The sequence below is a fragment of the Strongylocentrotus purpuratus genome, unplaced genomic scaffold (genome assembly GCF_000002235.5).
Source record: "Strongylocentrotus purpuratus isolate Spur 01 unplaced genomic scaffold, Spur_5.0 spur5_scaffold_8, whole genome shotgun sequence".
Classification (NCBI taxonomy): domain Eukaryota; kingdom Metazoa; phylum Echinodermata; class Echinoidea; order Camarodonta; family Strongylocentrotidae; genus Strongylocentrotus; species Strongylocentrotus purpuratus.
This window is the reverse complement of record NW_022145614.1, coordinates 11,309,360-11,323,400: the sequence shown is the minus strand read 5'-3', so window position 1 is coordinate 11,323,400 and position 14,041 is coordinate 11,309,360. Positions and strand designations below refer to the sequence as shown.

At 37.8% G+C, this 14,041-nt stretch overlaps 1 long non-coding RNA gene across 1 annotated transcript; it reads right to left on the bottom strand.

Moving 5' to 3' along the window:
- Positions 1–4,316: 4,316 nt before the first annotated feature.
- LOC105439158 lies at positions 4,317–11,121 on the bottom strand. The gene is made up of 2 exons (XR_004062297.1): positions 11,039–11,121; positions 4,317–5,220 (listed from the first exon to the last, which is right to left on the bottom strand). It is a non-coding gene; the product is annotated as an uncharacterized LOC105439158 (long non-coding RNA).
- Between the last annotated feature and the right edge of the window lie 2,920 nt (positions 11,122–14,041).

The window sequence follows — 14,041 nt, the reverse complement described above, 5'->3', positions numbered from 1 at the left end:
AACCCTCTACCATTCTGCCATTACAGTTTACACACATCTGCCTTTTCTTGAGAGAACCTAATCCTATAATTAGATTGAAATGAACAAGAGCTAGGCCAGAGAAACAAATAGTAATGATAGTGGTGGAGTGCAGCCTGCTATGAACACAGCTGTTGCGAAATTTACGCTGTAGGCCTCCCTATTGATTTTTACCTGCAAAGGTTAGTACCAGAAACATTGTTTATGTTTGGGGTTTATTTTGGGAATATGACCAACTCCTTTGGGTGGACAATTTTTACAATTTACATAGTGCATTGCAAACTTGGAAAGTTATATTTACATACATGTACAAGTATACTGTATAAACTAAGTGTAAACAAGTTACAAAGAAAAAGAAGATACAAATATCATAGGAAAGTAATATTTACTTGCGGTCTTTACATGGTGGTTTACAAGAAAAATTAAAAACGTAAACAAAGTAGGCCCCCCATGTACAGTACATGTAGGCTTTGTGCATTGTATCTCTCATACATTAATTACACTGTAGCCTATATAAATTAATTGTCTTCCTCTTCAATTTCTTTCTAATTCCTTTCAGATCATACTAGGCTGACACACCCTGTACTGTGCAAAAGTTGTCTAAACCAACACAACAGCTGAAATACTACTGTGTACATGTACAGGTACAGTATGTATTTCTTTCAATTTTCTGCATCATTTCAATAAATTTATGTTTGCACTAAAGATTAGATGTGTCATGACACATTCCATGTATTGTAGGCCTTGAACATTTATACCAGAAATTTGAATTTTATAAGCATATTTCAGTCTCAGTGGGGAAAAAAATAGTATACGTTTGTACATGAATGTATCAACCATTCAGTTCCATACACTGTATGACACTGTAACACATCATAACAGAAATGACTGGCTGCCTAATTGATTACATCCAAATTAAAAATATATTTCCTGTTTTCAAATGCTCGCAGGATAGAGCACCCTTTGAGAGGTCAGTAGAAATTGTTGGTTCGGCATGACTTGACAGAATACTTCAATAATATATTGAGCAATCAGCTGGAAATTACCATTTATGTGAGTTTCCAATGACAACGACCTCTGTGGTTTAGTGCCTCTGTGCATCCTTAATTGATTAGAACAAACAAGAATGATTACTCAACACATATAACTCTGGAGATTGACTGTAAGTGATAAGGAAGGTAGATGCAATTGTCTCAAGTTTGAAAAGCCAATCAACAACCCCATAAAATTTTGTTTACATGTACAGTCACACCTGTCTATAGCAACCATCCAAGGGAAACAGAAAAAGTGGTCTTTGTCGACAGGTTCCTTTAGTGCATGTTTCAATGAGAAACCCTTTTCAAGGGGGAAAAATGTGGTCTTTGTTGAAGGGTGGTCACTTCTAAAGCAGGTTTGACAGTACATTGCTCAGAATGCCACTCTTCCTTTGAAACAAGAATTATTCTTTAATGTTTGTATAAATACTACTGTACAATAAAGATTAACAAGGATGGTACAGTGTGGTATTAAATTAATTGTATCAACTTTGAAAAGGCAATCAACAGCCCTATAAATACAAATTACATGTTTTATGTTTACATTTCCAGCTCTTCTATTTTTGTTTAAAGATTCTGAAAGGCTTACTGCTGTACCATGGAGATTAACTGTAATTGATATGGGTGGTAGAAGCACTTAAACAGTTTGGAAAGCCAATCAACAACCCTATTAATAAGGCACATGTACATGTACATGACTTTTGTTTACACTGCCAACTCTTCTTTTAAGTGGGTGGTGACATGTACAATGTACATAAAGTACCACTACCAAAACCCACTTGTCATCTAGGATATTGAGACAGAAATAGAGTCTGAAAACAAAAATTATATATCATGTTACAGAATTGGGACAAAAAGAGGGGGTGTGCATACAAAGTGGTGTGTGCATGCTATTAAAGGGAGGTACAAGTGTACATTGTACATACTCTCCAGACAGAGGGCCTGCACATGCACCTCCTGCGCCCAATGGTTATGCCATGTTTTTAAGTTGATCACTTCCCCCCTCAACTTTGCACCCATCCTCAAATGTTACCACCATCTAGTATAATTTGCATTTTCAAACTAAACCTACTACTTTTATTATTTATTTATTTTTTCTAGTTTATTAGAATGTGTACCAGATACATGTACATGTATGTCAGCTTGTGTTTGGCTTTTTGTCATGGCTTTCTACTTGCATTTTCAAACATGTAACATGTTTAGATAAATACATGAATATGTACAGTATTACATAACAGATTGTCCAAACAATAATGCTTCCTCATCCATTAAATTTAAGTTGCAACATTGCAATCTAAATCCTATTACCTCTTCATGGAAAACCTCACAATAAGATTTGTAAAAAGGAGTTAAAAGTGATTAGCCTACTTAGTGGAACAAAAGAAGAAATAAACACACTTCTTTGTACAAATGTACATGCAACCACCAATACCCTACTGTACATTAGATGTACACAGTAGTTCCACGCTCCAAAACAAACTTTGCCCATGAATTGCTGTACATTGGTGCAGAGGGAAAGGTTTTATATCATATGTGCTTCGGCCTTTATCAGTAATGATATGTAAGGATCGGTACTGAGAAGAAAACCGAAAGGGAGAAAAAATGGAGAGGGAAGAAAAAGAAACCAGGGGAAAGCTAGCACACACAAATCTGTGAGCTTCCTAACAAATAAAACACCCACTCATTCATCATGCTCCACCTCCAACTCAGCAAGTATGAATCACAGTTTCCAGTCTGGAGACCCCATTGAATTCAAACAGCCAACATACTGTAATTATGGGCCCTGTTATTACGTGTGTCCTAGAGGTATAATCCAAAGAGGTATTACCGGTACACTATCTGAGCTGTTCAAAATTGTGGCTCACTTTGCTTTTGATAACTGCATGCTTCAAGGGAGATATAAACAACTCATAACTGTAATGTTACATATCCTGTAGGTGTAAAGTACATACTGTATGTACATGTGCATATAATTTGCAAGTGACTTCATTATACTGTAATCATTACAATTACAATTATATTGAATTAAAAAGCTAACAATACAAGTACATATTATGTACCATAAATGAAAATTTTCATGTGTAGTTTAAAGTTCATCATGAAGTATAAGATTTGCAACAAAATGCTGTCCATGCATGCCTTTATGATAAATGCACATGATAAGCTTTTGAATGGGGCAATGCAAAGATATGAATTCATGTACCCATTATCCAGTTTTAACCATAATTGACAAAATCAATCAAATTTTATTATGTTTACTTTGTAAGCAATATGAGGTCAAAGGTCGCAGCTGAGATTACCCTCAGACAAATGACAAACTCTGGACTTTGGATGACACTCGCTAATCTCCTCGTAGTGTTTGTCTGCTGGTTGACACTTGATCCAATCCCTATTTGCACTGTCTTTGCGGTACTGTTTATGTAATAACTACTCCGGTATCTAAATGATTCCCTATCTGTAGAAATGACCCCCATCATGGTCAATCGTACTGTACTCTACCGAGGTGATGACCGATGTACTTATCAACAAATCATTGGTACTTTTCATCCGCTTTACAGCTTCTGTGCTGGTCGGGTGGTTTGAGGTGGACTATTTGGTTTCAAGTTTGATCATTATCTGCATGCTGTCTAATTATACTGCATTACCTGTGTAGTGTACAAACACAGCTACAGTTTGTTTCATAATGTATGTTCATTTCAGGATGTACATGTACGTGTATGTTCATTTCAGGATCTATTGAGGAGTATTGAGTCAATGCTTACTCTTGCTTATTTTTGCAGGATATGAACAATATCTACACTAAGCAAGGCATTTCTGATCCAAGGAATCTGGGCATATCTCCTTGATTGTATGAATCAGCACAACCACACACTGACTATTAAAATGTCTCTTGGACTGATATGAGCCATTATTCCAAGACACAGTTCTGTGGCATTGCAGGATTAGTATGTGTAAAGGAATTATGTTGACCATGAGCTACATAAAGCCACATGAAACAAACAGAAGCATAGAGAAAGGATGTCTACTCAAAGCTTTTGTGGTTTGGGAATTAGACATGCTATGTCTCTTCTCTCACTCTTTCTCTCTCTCTCTCTCTGTCCTTCTCTCCAACTCTCATTCTTTCTATGGTAATTACGAGATCCCACTAAATCAATAATAATAATAATAATGCCTTACCTTCCACTAAGTCTCCCCTTGCTGCTGCTTCCAGCAACTCTACGTTCTTGGCAAATGTGACATTCCTCCTATTCTGTATCTCCTTCATTTGGTTGGTGTTCTTGCGTTGCCTCTTGTTAAATTCCTTATCCGACTGGTGGTAGCGCTTGAGCTGCGCGGCACGGCGCTTTCGAGCGTGCTTCAGCCTCTCCTGGACACTCATCTTCTCCAGGGTGGGCATCTCCATGACCAATTCGTCATGCGAGGTCATGTTGGCAGAATTGTAAACCATCGACTGGGATGAACGACTACTTCGATTCAAGCCTCCTTGACGGAGAGCGCGCACGGGTCAGCGGGTGCCTGACCAAAAGTGACGGCGAGTTACCTGAAGACTGGTCTGCGGTTAGATAGAGTCTATATTAGACATGAAACTGGTGTGATGTTTGCGTATTAAGCCTTAATTTGCCACTCTGGGTCCTCTGTCTCTCTGGCCACGACTGTACAAGTACTTTGCGACGATCACAGCATTTAAGAACTGTGTGTGCAAGCTTCTCTACAGCCAGGATGTCGGTGTAATGTACACAAGCGGGAGTTGCCTAATCACTTGTGAACTCCGCAAAGTAAGGCTGTGCTACCTTCCCAGCGCTACTTTAAAAACTCTACCATGGAGTTTCCTCTCTCAATATCCTCAGGAAGTGCCACTCAGAGCATTGTCCTTTGACCTCAACATGGTAGAATCCACCAGCAGGGGTGCATATCCTATCTTATAAGATGGGTGAATCTCTATAACTTAAAAACCAACGACATGGACCTTATCAGAGGCACTTAGAAGCGCTGAAATGCTACTTTCACTCGCCCACATGTACCTTGGGATCGTACAGCTTCTCCTGCAACGGGGGTGCGGCAAATGTGAGCTACGATCGATTCCGTGAGATCACTGATGGGAGTCGCTGCTGAAAGGGCGTGCTCAATCAGCTACCACTCACGATGAAGTCACTCTAAAAAATAGGACCTGTGAGGGAAACAAAGTATTATAAACATGAATTGAGCAGGCTGAAAAAACTTCTACAAAAGACCTACATGCCTCGCTTCAGTTCCCGATTCATTCATTCACCTTGGACTTTGTTCCAAGAGACACACAAAAAGAGTGTCAACAATTTTAGACTGCATGGCTGATAATAATACCTATCAAGGGTAATGGTTCAGGTGGAATAATAAAATCTTCTTCCTTTTTTATGGGGGTGGCACTAACAAATATCTCAATAAACAGTTCCTCTTTGACATAAGATAGTGAATTATAAAATAATGAATTGCTCATTAATAGGATAATTTCATTAGGGGAAATATGAAAGACTTAATTCAAATTATAAGCATTATGTTTCAAATTATTATCCCAATTAAGTTCCAAACATGAACTGCAAAACACAGGTGTAATCAAATGAATTAACTTGTACATGTACATGTAAGTAATGCAATATTGTGATATCATTTTTTTGTGCATTTCAACAATTATCACTGTTAAACTAACTGGCTCACAATCATAAGAATATTCAAACATTTCATCCCTAACTTTTCAGCTATATTCTGAGAGTTTGTGTTTAGTTTCAACTCACAGACTCGACTCAAATTAATGAATGAGAGGAAGCCTGCTATACGGGCTCTAAATTTGGGTGAGCCACAAAATAATGGTCTCACAAATCATCAACAACAGCATGACAACATATAGGGGTGAGTCAGCACCCCCAATTTACATCGTCACCTAACAACCATACACGCCACTCTTTGCAAAAACAGGATGACCAGATTCAAAAGTACTAACTTGAGGAAATTCGTTTACATGCAGTGATAACATGAGGGCCAAGAGAGAGGAAGTTACACTGACTAACATTTAACCCGAGCTCAGAAACTCCTACTAGTTTGTTCATATAAGATTTTCTCCATTATCTCTTACATAGCTTTATATAGACGTTTGTTTCTTAAATTTGAGAATATGCAGGTGTGCTATTAAATAATCTTGTTTCCCTCTCAGGTTTACCTTTTAGACATTTTGGCACGAATTCACAAAGGAGGTTTAGATTTAGCCCATGGTTTACACCCTCATTTACATAACCCATGGTTTAAAATAAGCGCAAAATAAACATGACACAAGTCAGAGGTCCAATATTAGACGTGCGCAAGGCAAGCTACGCTTATTTTTAAACCATGGGTTATGTAAATGAGGGTTTAAACTTTAAACCATGGGTTAAATCTAAACCTCCTTTGTGAATTCGGGCCTATGAATTCAGTGTGAGGTAGAACAGGAAGGTAAGAAGAAAATGCAATTAGCAGACAATAAAGACACAAAGATTATTTCTGAGACTATACATTACATGTACAGCTTTACAAATACATATCTAAAATATGGTTGAAGTCTTGAAGTTCTAAATCCAACTGAATGTCTTTGGGCAAAAGTAAGTAAAAATGATTTGCAAGGTTTTTTTTTCACTAGAAACTCTCAAACAATATGTACAGTATGTGCAGTATTGCAAATTATGTTGTTTGTTTTTGTCTTCCTCAATAAGGAAATGCAGTGATCTTTATTATTTAATACACACTTGAATTCAACCGAGTGATACTGAATATTTTATTGCCCTTAATAATAAATTTTAAGCGTTGTTTATCAAATACACATAAGCATATCGCATCAGTGAAACATGAATTAGAATTAGTTTGTCAAATTACAACACTCTCTAACTTTTAAACTGATAACAACTGAAGTCAGACCAAATATGTAAATGAATTAATATGGTTCAACACCTGTCCTGTGTATTAAATTATCTTGATACATAGGGCAAATGGAGCAATTAGAACTCGTATTTCAATGAAAAGTATTGCCATAATTTGCAACAAATATAGATCATTTCAGGTGATTTAGAACAGGGCAGGATATTGCCAGTGGCACAGCTAAATCCCTCATAATATCGCTCTGGAAGTCGGGACCTAAATAGACCACCAGTAAACCGAGCGAATGACAGGATACTCATCCCCAAAGGACTTTTATCTCATGATGCCCACAATCATTACTACCCCAAATTATGCTATAAATGTACATGTACACATGCACTAGCCATATTGTATGACAGACGATTTAATGAAATGGGAAAATTCATAGTGCTGATCAGCTGAAAACATTATTATACAAATTAAATCGGCGGGTGTACACATTGCCTATCGATGCACATTTAGACAGGTGGGATAGTGTGTGATAAATTAAGGGGGTTGATTATGATATGGGAATTATTACACTTCTACATCATGCAATCTGTAGATGTTCTTACATTGTCTTTGACCACTTGTGTTTTTAATCAATTTAATCATGAGTTTCCTTCTTTTTCAAATAAGGAAATAAAATGGCTTGCATTTTACTTAAACAATCTCAATTTACCAAGTAATACATGTAAAGAAACTAGCATATTATGAACTGTCAATTAGTAAAAAAAGATATCTTTCACAGATTCCACATCCTTTGAGGTTTGTTGCAAATATGAAAATCAGTTATTAAATACAGTACTCAACCAAGGGAGCTCTTTTAATTTTGCAAGTTAGAAAATGCCTCAAAATAATTGAATCACATAGAATTTTTGCCATTCAAAAAGTTGTTGGTTTTACTATACAGTGTACATACAATTGTCATATCAGGCAATATTTCAGTATTTAACTTTTCAGCATATGGTAAAAGGCAGGTACATCGATAAACATCTGTAAAACATGTGTCAAGGTATATAATTGCAATGTACATGTACATGTACTAGATAACATTAGCATCATTAACATCATGCTTAAAATTTAACTGTGTCCATCTGCACAGGATCCCCAGGTCCATTTACACTGTACATGCACCGAATGTACACTGTCAGCATTTTCAAAAAAGATCCCTTTGACCGAGTGCTATTGAAATGCTAGTCTGTTGTATCCTCTTATTCAACAGTCAATCCAGTTGACAACTGATCAAGACTGTCTAGATCCTGTTCATTCATGCAGAACAAAAGGGTCTTTACCTAGAAAGCAGGACTAAAATCTAACTGTACTGTTTCTATAGGCAGAAGGCCAACGTGTGAATCTGCCATAATCCTTATCATGTACACTTTGTACTCAGTCAAACCTACTTGAGCGACCATGTGCAGAAAAACTACAGACGAGTTGATGAAGAGTTGAAGACCTCATCCTTTATATTATGTGAACCGTTTTTTACCTCTAACCTTAAATGTACATTAAAAATCTAAGTAGACAGCTATTTTGTGTTTCTTACAGGTTTGACTATAGGATTGTGAACACCTATTATGATCTATTTTGTTAAGAGAATTGAGCAGTATTGGGTAATGGGTATCATAATGAATTGTAAAGTCCATGTAACTGTCATTAATTAGTAGTAGTTTGTTGACACAAAAACAAAACTGGTTGGTCCCTGGGAAATTAATTTTATGCAGTAATCAAATGAGGAAGTGAGCTGCAACAGGCACAACGGTTTATGAACTTACAGTACATTATGTACTAGTATACGACCTGAAATAATCAGTACTGTGAACAGATGCCTTGATAGGGAAAATTCTAGCAGCACCTTTGTTCTATTGTCCATATCTGCCCATGCAATACATCCAGGAACATACAGATATAAATAATGATAAGAAGTAAAACTTTAACTACATGTACAGTATAGTTCTTGGTTGAAGCAAAAATTGAATCTTTTGTCTGATAAACAAATATTAAACATACTTTCAAAACCATTCAAGATATATACTGTATGTAACAAGGAAAACAAGATTCCAAAACTCATGTTATTGTTGTTTCCTAGAATACAAGAGGTATCCTTAATCAAACACGTCAGATGCCTTTTCAGTTTTCTAATCTAATTCCATATTACAACTACATGTACACATTTGCCAATTAAATTCAGATTCAAGTCAGAAGAATAACATGCCTGATATGAACATGACAACATTCTAATATTCAATAAGATTCAATGCACTTTTCCAATATATGTACAGTACGTACATGTACATGTACATTGTACAGGCCTGTAAACAAATTATTTAAGGGCACAAAATCTCTTATTTCTAATTTTTTTTACCGCATTGCATAATAGTTAATTACATGTATTTAACTGCATGCGATCAAAGGCTTGCAATTTACCAAAAAGTCCTAAATACATGTTACTGTTACTGTACACTGTAGGTAGACTTTGACGTTGTTAAAGTTAAAGACACTTCCTACTCGTGGTAATCAGGACAAGCTTTGTGTGAAAAAGTTTCTCTTCTTTTGTTTTTTTTAACTTTTTTCTTTTCTTTCTTTTTTGTTAATTCTCAAAAGGAAAGCTGAGTCTGTACATGTAATTAAGGTCCTGCTTAAAGTGAAACTTCCTTTTAAGCAAATGGAGTTAACATTGGACTCTAAACGTACTCCAACAAACCCTGCACTCAAGGAAGGATACAAAAAAAACATATTTTTCAGCTGTCCCTACAGTATCTTGTACATGTACATGTGCTCTGCCCTTTTTTTGCTCCGTTTCATTTTTGTTCCCATCATTTTTTATTTTGTTTGGTATCTTACTACAATATCATACACATAGTCATAGACTTGAGAAGAGTTTTCACAAAACTGTTCACTGACAACCCATTGAATTGTTAACATGTGTTTCAATAGGTTGTCAGTGAAATTGTACTTACTGTAAAACAGTTTTGTGAAACGATGCCCTAACCAACAGACTGGTTCTAGGAATACAAACATACTGAAAACCACTTCCACAGACAGCAAATATTTCAGACAAATGAAAAATACTATTGAGCCACCCACCACAACAGTCTGCTTAGCCATGGTTTTGATCGCAATGACATCATGCCTTGTTCAGCGATGCATGCATGCAAGCTGTGCGATCATACTTTAGCAGCCAACGAATATTCGCTATCGGTACGATATTGTTACGTTCCATTATCATGTTCTCTCTGCCCTATTCACTGAAAGCCTGTCCCACTATGCAGTTCGAAACTGACATCGCTTTATTTACCTAATTCCCAAAACGTTGTTACCAAGATCGTTTGAGCATCCTTTTTAAAAGCCTATCATTTTTCCAAACAATTATTACCTTTTAATTCAAGTTTTAGCAGCCATTGCATATAAAAGATGTATTCTTAACAATAAATTTGACTGATTTTGTATGATTTATGAAATAGATTCTTGACATGTTTATCTATCGCCTTTAAGTATCTTTTGAAGTTAGCTTGTGTGTGTAAGGTATAGTGCGACTATGCGAGAAGAGATTTATGCATATTTGCAATAAGCTTTTTTGCTTAGCCCTCACTTAGCTGCCTCACGAATGATGCATATTGACTTTGAGCATGCGGTGTAGCTGCTAAGGGCATCAATGTGGAACTGTCACTCAAGTTCAGGTGACCAGGCAGGCAGGCCAGGGGACAGGGCATGGGAAGCAAACCGCTGTGGGCTCACCAACTCGATTCCTCACCATGTTCGCTCTGAGTCTAAATCAGAAACATCTCAATTGATCATGTATAACATTGCTTACAATCGCACATGCAACAGCGACTAGGGGTCTATACTAGACTGACCGTGCCTGGAAGCCAGCCGGGCGGCAGGGCATCAGGCTCGGGGGCCGGGGCCGCCAGCGATGGCTTTCTACCACTGTACCTCACTCCGTCTTTGAACTCAAAAACTTCCTTTTATTGCTTAAAACCATGATAATCATGGGTACCAAAGCACTTTATTCATTAATAATTGTTATTTCATTATAAATATTATGTGATAAAGTCATAAATAAGGGTACAAGTAACATTATTTACCTGAAAATGACAGCTGATCAAGCGGGAGTCGCATCTGATCGATAGACTCTGTGCGTGTGAGCTTGCTTTGTACAAACGCACCGTACGTACGGGCAAATATGAGTGTCCGCAATTATCATACGTATACGTAGAAGGTTGTATCTTCTTCTTCTTCGTCATCTACTTCTTCCTCTCCTACTTCTTCTTTTTTCCTTTTCTTCACTATATTGGTTCTGTTTTATTTGCTTGTTTTTATTAATAATTCCGCTTTTCTTTTCTTAAGTTTATCCTTCTGGGTGGTGGAAAGCAATAGAATGTCAGGTACGACTGACTTGTTTAATCCGCCGCCCCCCCCCCCCCCCAAAAAAAAAACGAATGGCGCATAATATAGGCCCTAAGGATAGAATAATATCGTCGTTAAAATCGACGGTTAGGTTAAAAAGAAAAGTGTAGTTTAGAGTTTAGTGTCTACCTTGGCTGATCAAATTGAGAGGAAAAGTTATGAAATATGGTCTTTTCAATGAATGATGTATCTAAGGATTTGCTTACCCAAGGGTTCATTGTATCCGAAAATGAAACTGGGATTCATTACCTTTTCAGAATTATTAACCTTCGGAAAAAGTCATTTACCCGGTCTCACTCTACCCCTTCCTTCCCCATTAATATCGTCAAACAGGTTGAATGTAATTATAATACGGTACTGTGTACTTTTGTAATAAGCACCCCACCCCAGCCCCACCCCCCCCCCCCACACACACACACACACACACACACGCATCCAGTGAGAAAGGTTTCAATGGTTTAATTACAGACATTCTTTAAGGTAATTCTCAGGCGTCCGCTGGTGGAATTTTCACTGTCTTGTTTTCACTCTTCATTTTCTTGCTCTGTGCAGGAGCGTCGCCAAAGGGGGGGGGTGTGGGGGGTGCGACACCCCCCCCCCCCCACCTGTCAGGATTTTGTCGGTAAAATTGCGCTGCCGTCGGGAAAAAATAGAAAAGGGGGAGGGAAAAAAGAGAGGGAAAGGAAAAGAAAGGAAAAAAGAAAAGGAAAAGAAAAGAAAGAAAGGAAAAGAAAGGAAAGAAGGAAAAGAAAGAAAAGAAAAGAGAAGAAAGAGAGAGAGAAGAGGAAAAAAAGAAAAGGGAAAAAAAAGAAGAAAAAAAAGAATAAGGGAAACAAAAGAAACGGATGAAAGAGAGGAGAGAGAGGGGAGGTAAGAGCCTGAGAGAAGAGGAGTGGGAGTAAAAGAGAGAAGGGGGTTGTTGGGTGGAGTCGTCTCGTCGAGGGAGCAAGAAAGACACGGTCAAATATGTTGCTGTGTCGGGTCAGCTGTGTCGGTGTTCTTGCTCGATCCTCGTGTACTAATATCAATGCAGAAGTTTGAAGTCGGTGAGATGTATATTGTCGGTCGGTCGGCTGACAAGTTTTTTTCCCTACGAACTGTGACTTTTTATCCGCTGTGACGACTTCGAGAGTGACTACAACTACAATACTTGTATTTTTTCTCAAAGTTTCACTTTCCTATAATATCAGCTAAAGAAATCAGAAGTTTAACATTTTCGGGGAAACTAAATTCAAACAAAGTTTAAAAGTCAACAACGGTACGACGAATCGTTTTCCTTTCTCTATATTGTGATGAAACGCCAAAGATTCCGCGCTTCGCGAGAACGGTACAACGAATCGTCTTCTTTCTCTAATAATTTAAGGAAACGTCAAAGCTTCCGCGCTTCGCGCGAGAGGGGGAAACTGAATTCAGAAAACGGTACGACAAATCGTCTTCCTTTCTCTACATTGTGTTGAAACGCCAAAATTTGCGCGCTTCGCGCGGGAGGGGAAAACTTCATGTAGACGAGTGGAGACAGTACTATCGTCTTATTTCTCTAATAATTAAAGGAAACGTCAAAAATTCCGCGCTTCGCGCGGGTGGAGGAAACTGCATTCAGAGAAGGATAAAGAGTCGAGCCCGGTTCAACGAATCGTCTACTTTCTCTTATAATTTAATGAAACGCCAAAACTTCCGCGCTTCGCGCGGGAGGGGGAGAACTGAATTCGGATAAGGATTAAGAGTCGAAAAATGTACACCGAATCGTCTGCTTTTTTCTCAAAATTTAATGAAACGTCAAAGTATTAAGAGTCGAGCACGGTTCAACGAATTGTCTACTTTCTCTAATAATTTAATGAAACGCCAAAACTTCCGCACTTCGCGCGGGAGGGGGAGAACTGAATTCAGATAAGGATTAAGAGTCGAAAACAGTACACCGAATCGTCTGCTTTTTTCTCATTATGAAATGAAACGTCAAAGGATTAAGAGTCGAGCACGGTTCAACGAATCGTCTACTTTCTCTAATAATTTAATGAAACGCCAAAACTTCCGCACTTCGCGCGGGAGGGGGAGAACTGAATTCAGATAAGGATTAAGAGTCGAAAACAGTACACCGAATCGTCTGCTTTTTTCTCATTATGAAATGAAACGTCAAAGGATTAAGAGTCGAGCACGGTTCAACGAATCGTCTACTTTCTCTAATAATTTAATGAAACGCCAAAACTTCCGCACTTCGCGCGGGAGGGGGAGAACTGAATTCAGATAAGGATTAACCCTAATAAGGCGGGGGGGCCATTATGGCCCCCCCCCCCTCCACAATTTTTTCGATTGCTCGGGAACGCATATGGATGGCGCCCCGCCGCTCGCTGACTTTTTTCTTTCGAGTCTTGCGCAACTTTTAAAATAATTTTTTTGAAAATCGGACCTACGGTTACAAGGTCACGTGACCTTTTGTCTTCGCATGTCAGCCTGAAAATCGCTCATTTTCGTGATTTGTGTACAAACCGTATGGCAAAGTCATTTTTCCTAAAAACAGATCAAACATGGGTTATTGGGTCTTGTTTAAAGTTTAGGTGGTTGTTTTGGGAGTCAAAATAGTTGAATTGTAGTAAAAGATAAAATAAAACAACAAAAACAATGAAATACATAAGTTAAAAAAACAATGAAATACATAAGAAATTATCAAAACAAGGGATAACATA